The 22,142-nt window shown below is 36.5% G+C and overlaps 1 protein-coding gene across 1 annotated transcript in view; it reads left to right on the forward strand.

Annotated features, from left to right (window-relative positions):
- Positions 1–21,968: 21,968 nt before the first annotated feature.
- The window catches only part of Pgant9 (polypeptide N-acetylgalactosaminyltransferase 9), a 106,655-nt gene continuing 106,481 nt past the window's right edge, over positions 21,969–22,142 (forward strand). Inside the window, exon 1 of the mRNA XM_018448040.1 lies at positions 21,969–22,024. The gene's annotated coding sequence lies outside the window, so the exon portion shown is untranslated. The remainder of the gene's footprint in view (positions 22,025–22,142) is intronic.

The following is a 22,142-nucleotide window of genomic DNA, read 5'->3' on the forward strand; positions in this document are numbered from 1 at the left end:
TTTCGCAACCGTTCGGGAATCGTGTTTTATTTCTATATTTTTTGTGTACAACAAATTAGAAATAAAGCCCCCCTCCCCTCCCCAAGTTGGATTTTCAGTACTTAAATAATTTTGTATGAATTTATATTATATTATATATCCAATTTTGCGAACTACGCTGAATTTAATTTTCAGTCTTGAAGCGCAATCCTAACAGAACTATAGAGCAGTAATATTACAAATTAAATTAACCAGCAATTTAATAATTTGACGCTCATAGGCATCTTAAAAAGATTTTGATGATGCTGAATAACATATTAAAATTTGTAAATGATTTTATCGCGAAAAATATTTCCTCGTCCAGGAATCAAACCTGGATCTCTTGCTTTCCGGGCGAGCGTCCTCACAGTTAGGCCACCGAAGATTTAACGATATTCTTTGCAATAATCAACATATAAAGAATACGCATTTTTCTGCATATGTCCGAGTTCGATCCTCGGCCAAGAAAATATTTTTTGCAATAAAATCTTTTACAGATTTTAATATGTTATTCAGCATCATTAAGATCTTTCTAAGATGCCTATGAGTATCAAATTATTAAATTGCTAGTTAATTTAATTCGTGATATTACTGCTCTAGTTCTGTTAAGCCTATTTCTACAATATCGTAAACGTAGTCATAAATGGTAATTGTAAAAAATTCACCAACCACAGCCAAATACGAGAAGAATATTCGACTGTGATTGGTCAATTCTTACAACTACAATCACTTACAACTACACTTACGCAATTGTAGAATAGGCTTTAGGATTGCGTTTCAAGACTGAAAATTAAATTTGGCGCACAGTTTGCAGGATTGGATAGATAGTATATGTATAAATTCACACACAATTATTTAAGCATTAAAGATCGGACTTTTTGATCGTTTAAGACCTTTATTTCCGATTTGTTGTGTATTCACATTATGTTTGGTCTTAAAAAATATTATATTTAATATTTTCTTATGTATTTTACCATGGTATTGCGGTATTGCGCAAAAATTGCAAAACAAATCGTTGTATTTAAATTCATGTTTTCATTTTTTTACGCAATAGATACAAATTCCTTTGATGCTATAAATGAACGGTTATTAAATTAACATTAAATATCTAGCGATATTATATAATATATATAAGACAAAATTGAATTTATTGTAATTAAAAGAAATTTATTCAGCAATGTCTTTATTAAGGAATTATTGAAAATAGAGTGTCTTGATTTTTTTAAACAATATTACGATTCATATTTATCGTCGCATCCTCAGACTGTAAAATTGTATAGATGCGCAAGTGATGCCATAATAGGTACTCTCAGTTAACGAATTACGTATCTTTTTTAGCCCGCAACAAAATATACCATAGCTTGAAAAAAGAAACTTTATACAAGGATATTTATTTATTATGGAAATTACTGTAAACATAATTTCGAGCAGCTATGTTAGAAATATGCATTTACCATATCTTTTAAACGGAAGCTGTCGTTAAATTGTTATATATCTATATAACTTTCGATCATCATAATACCGCGCTGTGATAATTTGACGTTGATTAAGACAAAGTATCGAGGCGAATGTCTTGTATTTCCTTCGCGTCTCTTTCAATGACAAAGCTAGTTTCGTGCACCAAAGGGTGCATTAGTTCGTAGCACTGTAGATCAGAGAATGAGATGCACCCTGAGCGTCGCTGATTTTCATTTCGCGTGCTTGCCAGCCGTGGAGTTTCACGAAGGTTCTTTACCTTACCCTGCGTAATCTCTTAAGTGTGACGTGCTTAATTGTTGATGCGATAAAATAGACATATCTTTCTATCAGTCCATATTTTTTCCACAAATAAGTTGTTATTTTTTAAAATGATATATAGTTATCGAAATGTATCAGTATGCGTAAGAAGAAAGAAAAAAATGGTAATATAAATTCTTTGCTCTTATCCGGTTTACATTCAAATAAATTTATTTTCCATATTGTGACATAATGACGTATACAATACGTATATAAATTTAACAAATATTGAAAATAGAGTGTCTTGATTTTTTTAAACAATATTACGATTCATATTTATCGTCGCATCCTCAGACTGTAAAATTGTATAGATGCGCAAGTGATGCCATAATAGGTACTCTCAGTTAACGAATTACGTATCTTTTTTAGCCCGCAACAAAATATACCATAGCTTGAAAAAAGAAACGTTGCTGTCAAGAGGTGGAACACGATAAGCGGGCTTGCTCATTAAATTGTACAAAGAGCGTTGACAAAGCCGCCGCGAGAACGACGACTTGGCTCTCAAAGACGAGTACTTCCTCTTTGCAACTATAACCGCGTCGTGTTACCAAATGTATTACAGGATTCTGCAACGTAGAAAACACTGTTGGATAATTTCGTACACGCTACTCAATTTTTTATCCACTCCTCTTTCCGTCTCCCAAAAGCCGTTTAAGCAGTCCACAGTACATGCACGTCACGGTATTTTTCTACTCGGTATAAAGCAGTACTGTAGAAAGCGTAATTTCTAAAAAATTGAGTCAGGAGTAATCCGATTCCTAAAAATTATATTTTATGAATGTTAAGCTTTAAAAATATCTTTTCAAATACAATTCTTTTTGATATCACTGCTTTCCGACTAACGTTCTACAAAATTATATTTCGTGAGCATCATGAGACATTTCACGATGTTTCTACAGCGAAAAATATTTTTCACATTTTTAATTGTAAAAGTGATTGCAATAAAAAATTTAATTATTTATTAATAAATAAGTAAATATATGACGTACATGTATTCTGCTTTATTTATAGTTACTTAAGTTATTCGGTTTTTTAAGTGGATATTTATTTTATTAATATCCGAGAAATGTTCCATCGCTCGAGCAAAAACTTGAAAACGCTGCTTTTGAACGGGGAATGAAGTCTTCTCTGAAATATGTCGACATTTGGTGGAAATACCTCGGAACGTTCATTCGCGAGGAAAAATCTCGTCTGTAGAAAATAGCGTTCTCGGTCACGGCGATGTGCTCTCGGAAACGCGGGCAACGTCTTAATTAACTTGCTTCATTGGCGAATTCTATGGCTATCTTCTTCTTTTCTTCAACCTTCGTTTCTCCGTGCCTTATAAATCCCTCTTACATCCTGGGCATTTTTCACGGCCTGTATTTCGCAACCGAAAAACCTTACATTGGTAGATCCGTCCAGCTTTCGACCCGGCCGTTAAATCCATTAGCCGTTGCTGTCGGCGGAATGAAAAAGAGATGGCGAGATTGCGAGATCATAGTGGATGGTGGTAAAATCACACGCGCATCACGTACAAAACCGAAAGAAACTTCGTTATGAGAAAACTTGTCGTCTCGCGGCGATCTCTGGTTGGGTCAGAGGTTTTCCATTTGGAAAGTCCGTGGGATTTTACCATCGTTCTGCTCCTTATGTCCTCCTTCCTTTATGTTGCCTTTATTCGTCGTTTGCACCTTCTCCTCTTATCCTTTTATAAGAGACTTTTCAACTACTCGAATCTTGTTTCGTTGAAATTTCCATTGATCGGCTCTCTGATCGTAGAAATGGCATTGTTGGAGATTGGAGTAGAAGTGGTCAGGCAAGTTGGCGACATAGAAACTTGCAAAGAACATAAAACTAAAAAGCTACTTATTTAACTTTTTTATTGTCAATTTCTGATTTATGCCGAAAGAACATTATTATTTAAAATTATTTTTGGGAGAAAAGACAATAAAGAGCTAAATGGCTTTTTATCCTATTTTTCAATAAAGATAATACACATTTTGTATTTTTTATTTATTATCAGATTTTTTTCTTTGCATTGTTTATATGTACAAATATTTGTGATGTCCAAATAGCGTATTATAAATTTACATGAGTAGTATGAACCAAATAGTGCATTATAAAGTTATTGACTCTAGCGTCCAGTCATAATGTTGACTGTTCATCAGATGAAATTACATCCAAACGGATTGCTTCAATTTGGTCGAAGCGCGATTACACAAGCGGCGAACTTGTGCTAGTTAGCGAATTTTGGAAAATAATATTTGGATAGGAACGTTCCTCATTCACGAAATGTTGTGCATCCACGCATATCGGGTGAAGAAAGTTATCGAAATTTCGTATATAATGTTCCATTATTAAGGCTCCCCCTCAAGTTTCGCAGTTGCGAAAAATTGACATTGTTCCCGGATCTCTTGTTTCAAAGCGCCATTATAAATTAGCGGATATATATATATAAAATTCAGCGGGGAAAGAGAAATCGCTCGCGTATATGATGTCGGAAATTATCGCTCCAACGAACTCAAAACCAAATAAAATGAGGAAATTAATTTAGCCTCAATGTTATTATTTATTAATATTAATTCATACTCAATACTGTTATGTGATATAACGAAACAGTACATCAACGGTAATAGTTAATAGTAATATTAATCCAATATTTTTCATTACTTTCTTCTTTGTTTCATTTTGTCCATAATGCTGAAAATTTTCCTCTTAGGCTACACTTACGCGAATTCTCAGGTGTTAAATGCGCTATTTCTCTCATGCGCGAGACAGGAGATCAGTTCTGAGGAAGCAGCTAGAGATGGGCGACAATATCCTTGAAAATTGCTGCAAGTAGGTACGTGTAAGGGCCGCTTCGTGTAATAAGAAACTTCGCGGAAATGAGCATCAATTTGCTGCTATTAAATTTCGTAAGAGAGCCAAGATTCCTCATTTACTTCGTTACATCTTTCAACTCGTTACCGTGAACGCGCACCGTCTCATGCCTGCGATTAATGCCAACGTGATGTCGACTTAATCCCATCCGATGAGGAATACAAAATACGGGACTTTTGATATCTTTATATCGCTATCCAAAATATATTTTTATAAAAGATTAACGTATAATATAAAAATATTGTAACCTGGGGTGAATTAATGTGTCTTTACAATTAGTAAAACGAAATGAACAGATATTAACGAATATAGAACGCATAAAATATACATATAATACATTTATAAGTTTGATCCGACAAATTTAATTAGATATTACATATTAATAATAAGATGAAACAGTTATTTGAAGTATTTTTTCGAACGTCTTTGTATTTTCGCTAGATTCAACGCGACGTTTAAAAGATTAATAAATCTCACACGTTGTTGTTTTATAAATCTTAAGAATCCAGTGTCTTGGCACTTTTTAACGACACTTTAGCTCGTTATATTCTTTTCAAACTATCTGAAGTCTTGGTACACTATTGTGCACCTAAGTGTTTGTAATAATCGCGGTTAAGATAGTTGGAGCTTTTTTTTTAAACCAAGCATTCAGACTCGGCGTCCTTTTCAAGGTGCGGTTGGCAGAAGGTTAATTTTGTGTGACAAAGTGGCAGGACAAGTTGTAGATTACATCGTTCATGTCGCGGGAGCGCTGATTGTGTAGAAAGTATGAGTTTCTTAACGTTTAAGAAGAAAAGGACAAGTTGTGCGAGAGAAACGGTGGTAAACGAAATCGCGCCAGGAAACCAGACATTGTTTGTTGGAAATTCTCACACCTTCCCCTGATTCAACCGTCCAACTCTGCAACGTTGCACGAGCTTGCAACTGTTCTTACCCTCCTTATTCGTGTTTGCAAGTGTCGGTCCCCTTGAGAGTGCGTGAGGTGAACCATTCCATTTTACATGGTCTACTTTCATTCTTCCGTTAATCCACTTACGGAAATTGACTTGTTGTGATCCCATCGTAATCCAAAAAAGAGCACTTTGTTCCAGTTTTATTACAATCCGGGTCTGTTTACAGCGATAAATTAAAATGCTAAAATGGTCCCGGACGTAACTCGATTTTGAAATTTTGCCTGAAAAGGAATTAAAATTTCTTAATCGAGAACATTTCGAGAAACATTGAAGATTGTTATTTTTAATAGCTAATAAAACGTTCGAAAATATGAATACTTTATACGATAATTGTATTTGTATACGATTATTACTTGTATATGATAATTGTGTTCACTATCGCTTGTTTACTTCGCCCTGACGAGAGGATCCTTTAATGAACACTCTTGCAGCGCGGACCGTTACCCGCATAATCATGGCCATTGATCGCGGTTGACGTGCTCTGGCTACCGGCAGCCTAGAAAGGATCATGTCCTTGGCATAAGGGCGTGCCATGAAAAACGACATACCTGTCACTCCGCTTACCTTAATCGATGGAGTTAGCGGCGTGTTACCGGTAACGCGCGTACAAAAGCGGCCTTTCCGGTATGCGGTGATCAAACTGCTTCGATAGAACCGACCAGAGAGAGAGAGAGAGAGGGGGGGGGGGTGAAGCAGGATACTGAGCGGAAAGAAAACGATAAAACGGAGTGTGAAAGAATAAGTCCGGAAGTTAGCGACGGATATAGGCCTTACAACGGTGTGGAAAATAGAGCGGAAATAGAGCTCACTGGAAAAGTTTCATGGAGACGGGATTTCTTCGGGAGCACAATGCTGAATTTACACTGTCGCGTGAAAAAGGTGGAACGAAGACGCTTCATTCGTTAGTTTTGACCTGTGGCGTTTACTCAACGTTTGCTTGACTCCTTTGTACCCTGAAGGATCCGAGGGTATCCTTTACCCCGGATATGGATACAGGCGCTCTTTTTCTCGAGGGAGAAGCTGTGCATAGTTTTTCAACTGGTTCGATTTATTTTAACGAGAAACCGATGCACACGCGCGTAACAAGAAAACAAACGAGGTTGTTATATTTAAATTGATTTCTCGAGTGAAAAATTCAGAGTACGTGACAAATAAAATATATATATATATATATATAAAACTGATTTTTTTAGAAAACGAATGCATTTTCTCAATTTGTTGACAGATCATATTCTTAACGATGTTTGCAAATTGCAAGTTTTATGAGGTCTATTTTAATGTGTAAATATAATATATATATATATTACAGACATTGCATAAAACGAAAACATTAATGGCTAATAAATTATTTTATGCAGCACATAATATTATTGCACCGGATTTTTAATACCTATATTGTACAGAATAAATATCAATAATTCTTTAACTCATTGTCAGACATTAATATTAAATGTGATATCATAGCCACAGTAGGTACATAAATGATACCCGATTATCGAATTACCAGCATTGTCCGATCAGCGCAAACTGTAACCACTCACAGCCGAGCCATAAACCGTCGATAGTTGACAATTGCAGTGAAATACGTCAAATATAACGTCTCGACTTTTCCGATTTTGCTCTATTGCTGTCGAACACAAACAGTCCGACAGAAAAATATTTTCTCTGTACACATTCGTATGCGCATCTCTGTATGTATTTGTGTGCGTGCGTGTGTGTGTGTTCATAACGCGACAAACGCGCGAATGATCTTTGTCGTCTCGAAGGTGCGGCGTGCACGTCGTGCAAAAACATTTCTCTCCTCGGTTTGCTAGCGGGCATGTACGTGCAGAAGATCCCGGAGTTGCGGAGGTTACCGTTACAAAACGTTGAGGCTATTAAGCCATCAGCGACGGGATTTTACCCTGGTTTCTACGACGACGACGACGACAATGACGACGACATTACCGTTCTTTCTACTACCGTTGACGTTCTGCTTAGACGACTGTAACTCCTGCGTTTTGGCTCTCTCGTCTCCCTGATACTGTCACAGATGATTTATGACGTCGTCTTTTCTCAACATCAGAGTTACTATCAACAGGTTCGCGAAAGTATGATGGAGAATCAACTTATTGATCTTTTGATAATGTCATTTTCTATCGTTCAATACTCCTGGAGCGGTAATTTCGCCAAAAAAGGCAAAAAATACTGATGAAATTGATGTTTACATAAAACTATAGAGATCCTATATCAGTCTGGCGACGAGTGATTTCAACAAAACAAGAGAGAAAAAGTTAGATACATGTACTGTTTTTTTTATACATATATGCTATCTCATTCTAATTTATACCATCTTACTCATTCTATCTTACTAAAGTTAATGATAATAACGGGCTAATCCAAAGTTTGTTATCTCGTGGCCAGACTCTGTCATAGAGTCTTTACATAAGACGATATATGTGTGTAATATTCCGATAAGAGCTAGATGAGTAAAACATGGAGAAGAAATCTAGATAACAAGTGTCGTTTATTAATTAAACATTCTTATTACTAATCTATCGAGTCAGACATTTAAGACAACATCAAAATAAAAATAATGTGGATCTGTCACAGCTACATAACGTCATAAACTGACATCGAAAATACGTCATTATTTTTGTGTTATTAACGGCATAAATGAATGATGTTATTAACTGATTACAAATAACGTTATTAGTACGTCGATTGATCATCTATCTAAAGTTAATATGTATGACGTTGTAAATAGGATAGATAGATAAATGATGTCATCAATTAGTCAAAAAGATGAAGTCATTATTACATCTTAAATAGATAACACACGACGTGAATAATCTAAAATGACTAACTATTGACGTCAAAATGATGACAGCTTGCTATCTGAGAAATTAAAATTCAACACAATATGGTTCTGATAAATAAATAATGCACGCGCGTGGTATCGGAAATCAGGTTATTTTTGCAAATAATAAATTGGATAATTTAGTCTATCGGAAAACTCATACTATATATATATATATATATATTTAAAATAATATTATAAATACAAAATACGTATAGCTCTACCGTACGTGTAATTTTGTTTGTTTATGTACAGTCTACTGCTGATATATCGCTGTCTCCAGAGCTACGTGTTCGTATGCGTTGTCGACGACGTGTGCGCCATTGCTCTTCTCTCTTCTTTATCTTTTTCTCTGACGATATTATCTGTTATTCAAAGAAGCTCGGAAGGATTTGTGCTGCTGACGGGGAAACATTTGAATTTTTGTCCATGTATAATCTCTGACATTTCTCTTCTTCGCCTTTTTCTCTTCCTAGATCTCTCTATCCTTTCTTCTTCTCACAACATGTGTTTTGGGTGGTTATCTATAAACCATGCTAAACCAGCATTGGTTTTTTTCATTAGAGGCGTTGTCCTCTCTGACGTAATTATTCATTGAGCGTTTTAAACTAAATTTTCTTTTAGGCTACCATAGGGATGCTCTAATTTCTCCGTTTCTATTTTTTATCTCGTCGCTCTTTCAATTCGAGGTTATTGAAAATTTAATGAAACTTGAGTGACACACACAGGTGGTCACCGCTATTTTTTGATGTCATGAAGATTTTAGATTTTACAAGAGCCATTTAAAAAGTGCAATTTTTGTATTATATCGAATTTTCTAAGATAATCCCTTAAGAAATGAAGGTTTTCCTCTTCTCGATGATGAAAGAGATGCACTTCTGTTTCGCGGAGAATTATTGTCTTGCAAGCCGATGCAAACTGCATTTCCCATGGTGCCATTGTCCGTCTGAACGTGGATTATTACTACTGTTTCTTTCAGCGCAGCCTGTAGTAATAGCCTGGAAGCGAGCTTATGAGACGCTGAGTCACGAAACGTTTGTATTGAAGATTGCTCGAGAGATCTTAATGGATGGATTTTCTTAACGGATTTTTGAATGATATTCTCAGGATGGAGGGATTTCCGTACCGGAAGTCAAAATGAAAAGAAAATAAGATTATTCACGTTTATCGATTTATGCTCCAGCTTTTGCCCGAATTATAGCTTCTCCAGAGAGAACTCGTTGAGGTAGAGTTCCGCCGCCATCATTTCAGCATTATCGTAAGCCGTTAACAACAGCGATGCTCATATTCCGTCCGCCGTTACCGTCAGACCGCCTTTATCTCGGCGACAATTACTCATTGTTCGAGGTGACCTAGCAGGATACATTCAAAGTTTCATTCCACCGCGCCCTTCCGTCTTGCCGTCTCGGCCTTTGTCCCCAACGACGTGTATTGTGTGCTTGGCTGGTCACGCGTTGACCAGCGCCACTTACAACTCCGAAAGAAACGATGCGCACGCGAGCATATCGATACGACGCGAAGGTGTCATCGTATTTGTCGCATTGCGGAAACTTTCATGGCCAATCGCGACGAGAGCCGCATGAGAAATTATCCTGAAATGTAGGAAACGGGAGCTTTCCCGATAGACCGTCGAACGGAAGTCGATCCTCTTGCGAGATCGGAAATTTGGTAACGAGCTCGCTCTCACACCGACCGGCATGGTTTTACTCTTGACGAGAGAATCTTTCCACGCGTAATTATATATATCCATTCCGCGGCATTTCCGGTTCATTTGAATTTACGCCACGAAGCGCAATAAATCTGGACAAACTTATTAGGCATATTACAGTATCTTTTATCCTTTCTTGTTTCGTCCTTCATCCCGTTTTATTTTTACTAGTTTGGCAATATTATTTCATACAATGCAGCCGGATACAAGGAAGAAGAAGGAATAGAACGTCTCGAGGCGATGAATTTCAGCAAGCAATTCTATATTTATGCATATTTTTCTTAATATCAGTAAGTTATGGTACGTTGTCTCGTATGTACCGTCATGCATTTCTGTAACCAAGAAAGCATCCTGGCGTAATATATCTGGTCGCTTGCATTTGTATACATGTACCATTATTTATTGTATAATTCGTTGTTGTCATGGTTAGTGTCCTCAAGTTAATGTATGATACGGTACACTGCAACGCGAGTTATTTGGCGAACAGAGGACTTGGTTTCCTCAGTTTATTCGTATCCTAAGTTGGTTAAATTACTTAGCCGCATAATAGCTAGCTTTCGTGGTTCGATGACATTTATCTTATTATTTAGTATTCCCGTTTTTCTATTCCACGCACACTTATTGTTGCTTATTTATATAGCTAAATATTTACATAAAACTTCGGTTCAGCTTATAAAGATGGATAACGAAATAACAATAGGCACTCTGTTTAATTAATAACACATTTTATCGCAAGTTTTACTTTACGAGTCTTTAATTAATTATTTTTTAAGCTTTTTATTTGGTATATTATCCATTTTCTTAATTAATTTGTGCGCGCAACAGGCGAGAGAATTTGCCAACCAACAAAGCATCAATATTTGTTTCTCCTGTTTGTGCTGAAACCGCAATTAACACATTATTTTGAGAGTTACTGTATGCAAATTGGCGAAACTGATTAAGGAAAAATACATAACGATTACAAACAACAGCGAATAATAATAATGCGAAGTAAATACTATATCATGCATAGGGCAAAATTTTTCTCACGCGCGCGTGCGCACACACACACACACACACACACACACAATCTCAAAGTTTACACGCAACTTCAAAATATCAATTTAATCAACGAGATTGAATTTGCAGGGTGCTCGTGCCATGAGCGAAACTTTTTACGAGTATGTGCGCTAACTGCCCCCGATTCTCCTCGCTTCCGACTTTACGTAACGCATTATCAATTACACACGCTGCATCGTCGTTTACATAGCGACACTGCTAACCAAAGCACTCGCGCGCCAACCAACACGCTTCCTTCCACTCTCTTTCTACCTTACTCGTTCCGCGAGTCAGTTAAATTACTTAGCCGCACAATAGCCGAGCGTCGGTGCTCTGATGACGTTCGCCTGTGTAATCTCAATCCCGTGATGGTGGGTGCGCGTGTCCTGAGACAATGGGGCCATCGTCTAGAGTCTAGACGGTCGTGTATCCGAATACTATGCAGGTGTATTCAGGTGCATTGCTGTTGCTATTCGCGTGGGTACGCGAACACACAAGCAGAAACATGTGCGCGCGCAGGATATCATGCCCATCGTTAGACCGCATTTATACGCTTAAGCTACCCCTTTGTATATCGTAGGCGAAACAGAGGAGATGTATGGAAAAAGATTTCGCGAAAAGAAAACGAGTGCGGTAGGTAGGTAGGTAGGTAGGTAGGTATCCTTGAACCGTGTGCTGAAAGCTCACGTGCAGAATGGATCAGTTTCTTCCCGACCCCTGTTAAGCTAGCCCTCCCCCCCCAACAGCGATAAATGAACTCTAATACATCCCAAAATTAAGTACTAATTAGGTGCTGAAGTGTGGAATTAGGTGCTCGAACCGTTTGGCAGAAAAAAAACTGATGGGAGGGGGGCTAGCTTAATATTAAGTTAGTCCCCTTCCCAATAAAAAAAATCAACATTTATTGCATAAACAAAGAAAACAAATACATCAGAATTAAGTGCTAATTAGGTGCTCCAAGGAATTACTAAAATATTTCAAAAATATTTATTTATTGGGGGGATTCACTTAATATTAAGCTAGCCCCCCCCCCCATTAATTTTTTTTCTGTAAAACGATTCAAGCACCTAATTCCGCACTTCAGCACCTAATTAGCACCTAATTAGCACTTAATTTTGGGATGTATATTAGAATTCATTTACCGCTGGTAGGGAGGGGGGGCTAGCTTAACAGGGGTTTCTTCCCGCATCTTTTCAAGTGCAACGACACTATTGCTGTGCGAATATTGTCCATTGTATTATTAACAATGAAAATAGACTTGTCACGCTCGTCAGCTATATATTCATGACGGCCCGACTGTCCATCGTAAAATTAATCTAACCGCTGTTAACTCGAAGGTTTCAATTTCGCTCCTGTAGATCGGTGAAAGATGAACGTTTGGAAAGGCAACACGACAATTAGTTCGAGCTGTCGTGCATGTGGCACTTGGAATAATATCTTTATATGTAAATTCATTAAATGTCCAGTGTCCTAATACTCTATACAGGTACTCAGAAATATATAGCATTAGGCTCACAAAAGCTAATAGGTGATATTTAGGAAAGAAACGCTCGCTAAATCTGCTATATTGTCCTACGAAAAATCTTGTTTACCAAACACTCACAATCAAATTCTCATCTGCTTGAAAATAAAAGTCAAAAACTTTTCCTCTGCCGTTTCTCAAAGCTGATACCTGTTCTCGCTCTTCGGATCTACGTTTCCAATTAACGCCTGACGTTGTGGACGGCGGCTTTTAGGTGGCCGCGTTCCGTTTTCTTCTCACGAGTTTGTCGGCAAATTACTTTTTAAGTGTCTCACCGACATTACCGGACGTCAGTGTCGCTTAATGACTGTTCGATTCGTTAGCATGTCCGTGAAACTACTGGGAAGGTCGTAAAGTGTCTGGAAGACTTTACAGAGGGTGCTCTATAAAGTGTTTGAGAGACACCTTAAGGAGAATATTATGCCTTTGGATATTGAAGATTCTAAATATATCAAGCGATATATTACTACCTACTATTTTCTCTATTACGAAAATATTTAAATAAAATTAAAGATAAATTTTCTCTTTTTTATAAATATCAAAATTTATAAATATCAAATTAATTTATTAAAAATAATAAATACTTATAGTAATATGTTAACTGTACGTTTGCTCAATTTTAAGCATTTATTATAGAAATAATCCACTTATTTTACTCCTCTAGACTTTAATTAATTCTGCGTGATTGCGCGTCAAGGGCAAAGACTAAAGGAGGGGAGGCCGTCTTGGAAGTCATAAGCAGACTCTGCTAATCCTCTTAAATGTGAAGGATGGCACCATCTTACTCCTCGAGACGACGTCTTCAAACGCGCTGACTCGTTGGTGATAAAAAAGTGCTCTTGGTCGGTCGTCTGGGTCATTGCTAGCACATTGACTCGTCGAATACTCATTCGATTACGCTGTAAAAGCAATTATCATGCCCCATTAGTCAATATACAACGTGAGAAAATGAAAAATAGCGTCTTCAAATCGTTTTCAGTCGAGTCTGCGAACGTCGCGTCGGTCGATATAAACTGCGGTTTAATCGCGGATGCTGGAGTTCATTGCATCGCCGAAAGCGAAAGCAACTGCTTTTAGTGAGCGTGGGACGGCTGTATGATAATGCCGACGATGCAGTCCCTACGATAACACAGTGAGGTGACTCTTTACTAAAACTTGTATGCGTGATCACGAATGTGTGTCATGCTGCCTATATCATCATGAAAGTTCGGACTTTCCTACTCTTCGGATAAATATTTTTCGTCCTCTACAGTATAAGATCATCCAGTAGAGAAGAGACTTTGAACCGAGGCCAAATTCATTAAATGTTATGAGACGGGGCTGATCGATAAAAGATATCTGTTATTCTATGTACATAAATGTTCATCTTACGTGAAAACAGTATATGTTGCATAAAATGGATCTGTCGTAAAATCTAATTTATATTGTTTTTATAAATTAGAATAACATAATAATAATGTAGAATAAACATATTGATTTAAGAGGTCCGTATTTGATTCTTTTCTACTATATAGAGTTTAAGAAAAAAATAAGCAATTGTCATTTTCGAATTAATCCAAATGTGTATTATATATTTTCTTGTCTGAAATGAATACGATATTTTCCTTCTTTGAAAATTATCTTACTTTATGTTGAATAGAAAAATATATATAATTATTTCCAATGAATATATATTTTTATTTACAATGAAAGACTTTATAACCTATATGCAAATTATGTAAATTAAAAGTTAACCAAAGCTATTAAATTTAATTTAATCTTGAGTCCAATTTTTAATGTAAATTGATATCATCTATATTTAAATATCGTTTTTATATAAAAAACTGAGAGTGTTCCAATTTTCTTCAAATTTAATTTTCCAAAACGATGATAGCTAAAATTAGTATTTTGATTAAATGAAGTAAATTTTACTTTAATTTTGATTAAATGAATCTGATTTTATCAGATTTTTTTTAAACAAAATCTGGTGTAGAATGAAATTAACGAAACAGATAATAATTTGAAAAGATTACATTTTTAATTTATTTTATAGAATCTACGATGAAATGCTAATTATTGGTCCGAAATACAATAATCATTGACTTTTAACGATTTTCCACAAGCATTCTAGTTATTTCATATTTTATTGCCAGTGATGTATGCACGAAGTGGAAAATTACAATCGTGGTAGAATATTGAGCATTAATAGCGTATAAATTACAAAATATTGGTTTTGTGAAATTGCTATTTATAACAGCGTATTGATCTTGTTACTAATTGCATATATATAATTAAATATAATAGATTACAATAGAATATAATATGTTTTAAATAGAACATAATTTTCTTTAAAAAAACGAGGGAATATTGTGTACAGAAGATGTAAAAGTTATATGTAAAAAACATATCTGACGATGAGTATATAAATTAGGGATTGTTAAAATTACTTCGTAACGCATTTTTGTAATCGATAGAATCTTATTTGTCAGTGGATTGTTTTATAGAACATCTTTCAATATTAATCTAAAAATGCAAAATTGCACAGTATGCAGAAATAGATATACATTTTTAGAGTGCTTTTTCAATAAGACAATTTTCGATGTGTCTGCTCTTACTTTCCAATCAACTTTCTAAAAAATTGCATAAGAGTCCGATGTCTAATCATCATCGGTCTATCGCATTAGAGCGTGCTGTCTGATAGCGGCGGAAAGTCAAACAGCGAGCGCTACGGAGATTCGAAAGTTCCAACTGACGCGGGCGGCTTCGGCGCCGCGCGAAAAAAGACATTCGCCGACTTTCGCCGCGTAATCCTACCGTTATTCATAGCCGCGGCGGCATTATCCGAGTTCCTAAGTAGGATTACCGGAAGGGGTGCTAACCCACCTCCACCTTCTCCCAACCTCGCGTAGAATTGTAGAAAAAGCTCCGAAGGGAAACTTCTTAACTGCGTGATCCTACCCGGCGCGGGCGGCGCAAAGCGCCTTCTTTCGTTTCCGAGTCCTTCCATTCTTGTTCCTCACTTTACGCGTCCTTCTCGGAACGGAGAGAATGGAGATATCCGTGAAACGTCACGGTCCATTGTAATATCCGCGGGAATCTCTCGCGTGCCATCTCTGCTGCTGGGCCATCTCATCAGCGAGGCGGAAATGAGAGAGATCGCGTGGGCGGGCGGCCGTTGTCGCGCGGATGGGACGGCAATACGACAAGCGCAGCTGCAATCTCGCTGGCGAAGAGATCAGAAGAATTAGCTTACTTCGTGCTGCGAATGGAGACGTCGAGTGTCTTCGCCGCGAGTAAATGAGAGCGAACACAGTCAGGATCGGGATGAGAAGAGGCTGCAGCCGCACACGCGTACACGCATACGCTCTTGTTATTTTATCGTCTCACATGCATCCTCTGGAATATTAGTACTTCGATCTTTTTGTTTTATCGTCACCGCATGCTCTTTCCACGATCACACGATCACGCGCAATTTCGTAGAAGCGTAAAACGTACATTGGTCGCTATTACCGGCCGTGAAACAATTAAAACCATTCGACTGACGCGCGTCGGTCGTTATTTAACCGCTCGCTCGCGTTACATCGCCATAAAAATATCACGTCCGGCACGGAAGAGAGTTGCGAATTGCGTGCGGTGTAGCTGGGTGTAGCTTCGTATTGCCGCTTCGCGATACGGTCTAATCGCGTGGCGGATGTTCGTCAAAAGTGTCAGGCGACTACGCGCGTAACGATGCGAATATTTTGCGTTCATCGCAGAATGTGTGAGACGTATGACATGGCTCCGAACTAACCTGCCGCAAACTTGACGCATTGTTTGTCACGCGTGCGGCAAGCCGTTGACATTAACGCGTTACTATTAATGTAGGGAGTAATTAGAACACAGTTTGTCGAACCGCGGTGTAACTTTGCGGCCGTATTTTACGACGGAAGTGTCGTACGGATGTCGTAAATGTCGTTAACGTGGCGCGACTAATAAACATAATGCACCATTGCTATTCGATGTAAGTTGTTTATTACAATAAAATACGATGCCGCACCATTTATAAGATGCAATCGAGTTGATTAATTAACGTAACTTATATGTAGTTTGTAATTGATTATTAACTTGTAAATCGTTATAAGACGTTATCTCGTCGTCGATTGGGACCTCTCGTATGTCTGCGTAAACTCGTCTATACATTATGAAGTCGTACGGGGAGTAGCTATATAGAAAAAAGCATACGATGTTTTACGATGTTCGTTGATAAATGAAAAAAATATTGTGCCGGAAGTCAGAAATATGTCACTTATTAACCATTCGCATTGATATTGTGATTGAGCAATGAATTGTATTAACGGTAAAAACCTGGTTCTGGTACATCTGACAACTCTTATCGTACATCATTTAATATTACAGTCTTGTAATTAACATCGGTGCAGGATGAATGACAAAGTAATTTGGAAAACGATTAATTTATATCACCCAAGTCTCGACTCCGTCTTTTGTGTCTGATATAAATTATCTTTATTACCCGGATAGCATCTGGCTTCGAATGATCCCTATCAAAATGTAATCAAAATTCGAGTAAAATCAACGTCTACTTGCAATTATTCATTTATCTGTTTTGAAATATATGTGGCACGAGTTATATGCAAATTTTATCATATGTTGTTTCCAAGATAAACGACTTTCGACTTATTCATTTATATCGAATTGCGCGTGCGATGACGTAGAAGAGAAGCAATCTGGCTTCACGTTGTATCGCTATTATAATACCTTGTTACGCGAGTTCTCGCATATTAAGACGCCGTCGCGAGCTCGCGCAAAATCGTGAACGGCTGCAAGAAGGTCGCGATCTAGATCTTGACTTTTGCTAAACCAGTTTGCGAGGCCACAGAGCCGCTCGTTGCAAACACGCTCGAGGCTACTGACCCTTCGTGCTCGCAAACTCGCCACGAGACCTCGCGGTACACGCGCTGCACCTACAAGAGATGGTGGAGTCTCGACTTTCCGACCGACAGGAACTATCTTTTTCTCCTGAATTCTTTCTTTTATTAAAAAAGAAAAGAAAAAAATTAAAAGAAAAAGAGCACACTGCATACGATATTGCAAAAGACTTTAATATGCAAATATTAAATCTTGTTATATAAGTATGTTGCATTATAGACTTAAATTTGATAAAGTAACAAATCAATTATAATTAGTAATAAGAATCACAGTAGAGTTATTATTGCTGAAATATTAACAAATTATTAAATATTAAAATAATTAACAAATTGAATAGTGTTCGTAGAAATGGATAATACAAATAATTTAAACGTGCAGATTTCGACTTCTAATTCGAGTCCTCTTCGATGCGATGAAAAACAGATAGATAGATAGAGAGATCCGACAAATTGATTGAATGATTTTTGATAGTCAAATTAAGTAAAATTCAAAAATTTAAAGATATTGCATTAGAAACAGTCCGGAATTAGTAGATAGTCAGGAGGAAGAGGAATCAGAAATTGAGAAGATGATAATTGTGAATGAATCGATAAAGAATTTTTGCAATTGATGGCGCATGTTAAAATAGAAATTGTATATATTTTCATTTTTTTGGCATATTTTTTGTCTATATAAAATAATGCTCTTTCAGGCTTCTTCGTGCTTGTTACTTCATTATTCGCATGATTGCAATCAATGTAAAACTAAATTGTAAAATATTGTATAAAGATTGTTTACCATGCGCGCGCGAATTTGGCCTCATCATCAAGTGTTCTAAATAGGGAGTGTCACGTGGGGACCTGTCGCTAGATTAAGTAATGCGTGTCTCGTTGCTGCGCGGTCGGTATTGACTGAATTGACAGTCTTCCGCTTGCATGCGTGCGGTCCGTCGGTGCGCATCACTCGAAAGAGCAAGAGAGAGAGAGAAAGAGAAAGAGAAAGAGGGACTCGGAAAATGAGTGTGTTACAATGGCGTCGATAACGGAGATGTCATCTGTCCGAACAAATTGACGTTAGTTGACCCTAGAAAAATTTCAAGTACGCAACGCACGACCCGTTACTTTGGACGGACGTCCTCATTGATTGAAATAGATGGATTGTCATGCACACGCACGCTGGCGACCAACTAGTTCATTGATAATATGTCTACATTACATACACTGTACTGCATGTCCTACGATCGATATTACATGTCGCATTGTATGTATTAAAATTAATTTATCCATGTAACGTCGATAATATGGCCCGATATTATCGGTGCAATTATCGGAAATTTACCCGACTGAAATACTCTGTAATTTTCATCTAGAATTCTCGACGGAATAATAAACTTTCTTTATTTTTGTTTAATATTTGAAAACGACTATTAAAGATTCAGGTTTATGAATATTTCTATTATGGGGGACTGAGCAATTTCGATACACTATTATACTATAGATCCGGATGAGTAGCGATGAACCTACGATGTGGCTGTTATGTTTTGACGTCGCGGCAATCGACGTGAATTTGCCTCCATCCTGCTCCCGCGCTCACCAAACCTCAGGCTCTCAGGTCGATGACTATTAAATCCTTTTTTAAAACGCCAGGATCCCGTAAGTCGTGGGATTGGATGCTCTCACGGAGAGAGAACGGTACGCGATTAGAAGGCATTTTGACATCGTGTATTTCTCATCCTTGTATCTTGACAGGAGAGTTGCTATTACCCCTCGCTCCAAGATGAGGGTCATGACTAGGTCGACCTTTCTTGCCTCTTTCTCTTCTTCTTTTTTCCCTTTTCTTCTTCTCTTTCTCCTCCTCCTCCTCTTTCCTTTTCTTCATTCCCACTCTATTATCTGCCAAAAGTGGCGTACGCTAGACGTAAAAGTTTCGTTCTCAATCTCACGAATCGTTCTCGCAGTCGTGTGGATGTTGAAGAACGGATGAGGAGACGAGGAGGTGAAGAGAATATGGGCAAACGGGCAGCAGAAGGGTATGCGGGAATCGAGTACGGAACTCTGTGCGCAAACACGACGATTGTATTACATCGAACGTTCCATTTCAACGAGCCATCAGGCATGCATACGAAACCTTTTTAACTTTATACAGCGCACGTTCTTTTTCGATCACGACGATCGTTTTCACAAAGTTTTTTTATCGAGGTCAGTGGTTTTTGAGGATAATTGCTGAGCATATCGAAAATTTATTGATAATTTGGAGATAAAGAAAATGACATCAGACCGTTTGAGAATACAAAATTTTTTAATAATATATTGATTTGTAATAATTTGTGCGTGAAAGTTATGTTTGGGATAATCCACATAGTTATTAATTCGTGAATAAATTGAATTTTATGGTGAAGGTAATTTCATCACATCAGTGCAGTCATATCATTGGTTAATCGACATTTCCGGCGGTCGATTTACATACGAGGAATTCAGAATTCATTACTGTAGCATATTCAAATAGGAACATAGTTAACATACTCTACCTCATAAAATATTAGTTCGCATGATTAATATTCCTAATTTTATAGTTATATACTATTGCATTTTAAGCTCTGAACCGTTTATTATGATACACATATTAAGTGGCTGCTATTTATTTTCAAATTTTTATGAACTTGCTTTATGTATGTACGTATATATTACGTTACATATTAGTTTCAATTTTTTTAAGGAAATATCAGTTACTATTGAAATGTAGTAAAAATATTATTTTATTGATTGCGTAATATTTTTATACAATTTGTCATAACAATTGTTTACATTAGTGTTGAAGTGATCGAGAACATTGATTAAAAAACATGGATTTATAACTACATATAATATACATGGGGTAGAGTGGGACTATTCCGTCAATTTCAACTTTAAAGTGATATAAAAATTTGCAGAAAAATGTCTCACATACTAAAATATTATATATTTCGAATTATATTTCAAACATAACTGATTTATTACTGAACGTAATGTAACCTTTTAAACATAAAAATTTACATACAACGGAGAAAGACATAATTATCTAAACCGATGTATAAAAATGTAGGGTTATGTCGCTCATTAAGGAAAATTTTCAAAAAAAAAAACGCGAATACTACCTATAAGAAAATAGTTGACAATTATTAAGGGTAAATTTTGTACTATTATTTAAAAATTTTAATGAGCACTCTCAATATAATTTTCATATAATATAATTGTGAAATTCGCTCGTATATAAAAATCATGGCTTAAAAAATATAAAGATTTTACTATTGAAATGATCATGAAAATAACAATATAATTATATTTACCTTCAATCACAAAAGCTTCCACCAGTAGGAAACAATTTTCCTTTGCGGTGATATACTTAAAACTACTATATTCAAACACGCGACTGCTTCTTAAAAGCGTAAGCACGACCTTCAAAGGTTAAATATGCGTTGTTTATGTGAAAACATAAATGTTATCGCTGGCTAGAATAATCCTACACTGAAAAAAATGTTTGTGTAAAATTACATGATATTATACTGGGTTTTTTTTCGACCTAGTATAATTATGTAACATTACTTAAATATGATTGTAAAATTACCTAAATGACTGGAAAATAACATAAATATTTAAGTAATTTTCCAGTCATTTAGGTAATTTTACAATCATATTTAAGTAATGTTATATGATTATGCTGGGTCGGAAAAAACCAGTATAATAATATAATTCCACACAAATATTTTTTTCAGTGTATGGACGAAGAAACCCCTACGCTATATGGAAAAAGAATACAAATATTTAATTAAAATGTAACGCAAGCTGCTCAGTCATGTCAGGCGACATTTGGCGTCAAATTGTGTGCAAAAATTTATTAATTCTATTCGGTTGGCAAGAATTCGTTAATTGGAGTGTCCCAACTTGCTTCCTAATAGAATTAGATCGAAAGTCCTCAGTTCCTTTCGGTGGAGCAAAGATACTCTCCTTATATTACGGTGCAGCATCTGGCATCATCATTTATTGTGCTTTTCGGCGATATTGCAACTGATAGCTTTAGGAATTCAAATGCTAAAGCGTGAAAGTGATTAAACACGCATTTGTATTTGCTTTTGTACCGACGAGCTTTGACTATATTATGTGCGAAATGAATTTGTTTCGTAATTCTCTTGGTTTGCCAGCGAAGATTAAAATTTGAAGAAATTAAAATAAAACCAAGTGATAAACAAATATATTATACATTTGGACTGGCAGTGAGTAGTTTGGACTAGTTGAAACGAAATTAACTCATAGGATAATTTCAAACCATTACATTAGTAATAAGTTGTGTTACGGTATTGTAGAATAACATTTTCGTTTTTTTTTTTACTTATAGATTGGAGTAAGTCGATATTCTACGGAGATGCATTCATCGTACGTGATCGCGAGGTAAGCGACAATTTCCAGACGTATGCGTTGAATAAATCATGTAATTAGATATCAAACGTCTAGTCGATCTTTTATAAATAGTACATCTGTCTATCGAGAAACCTACCGGTGATCGAGA

The sequence above is a fragment of the Mycetomoellerius zeteki genome, unplaced genomic scaffold (assembly GCF_001594055.1).
Source record: "Mycetomoellerius zeteki isolate Tzet28-1 unplaced genomic scaffold, Tzet1.0 scaffold218, whole genome shotgun sequence".
Taxonomy (NCBI): domain Eukaryota; kingdom Metazoa; phylum Arthropoda; class Insecta; order Hymenoptera; family Formicidae; genus Mycetomoellerius; species Mycetomoellerius zeteki.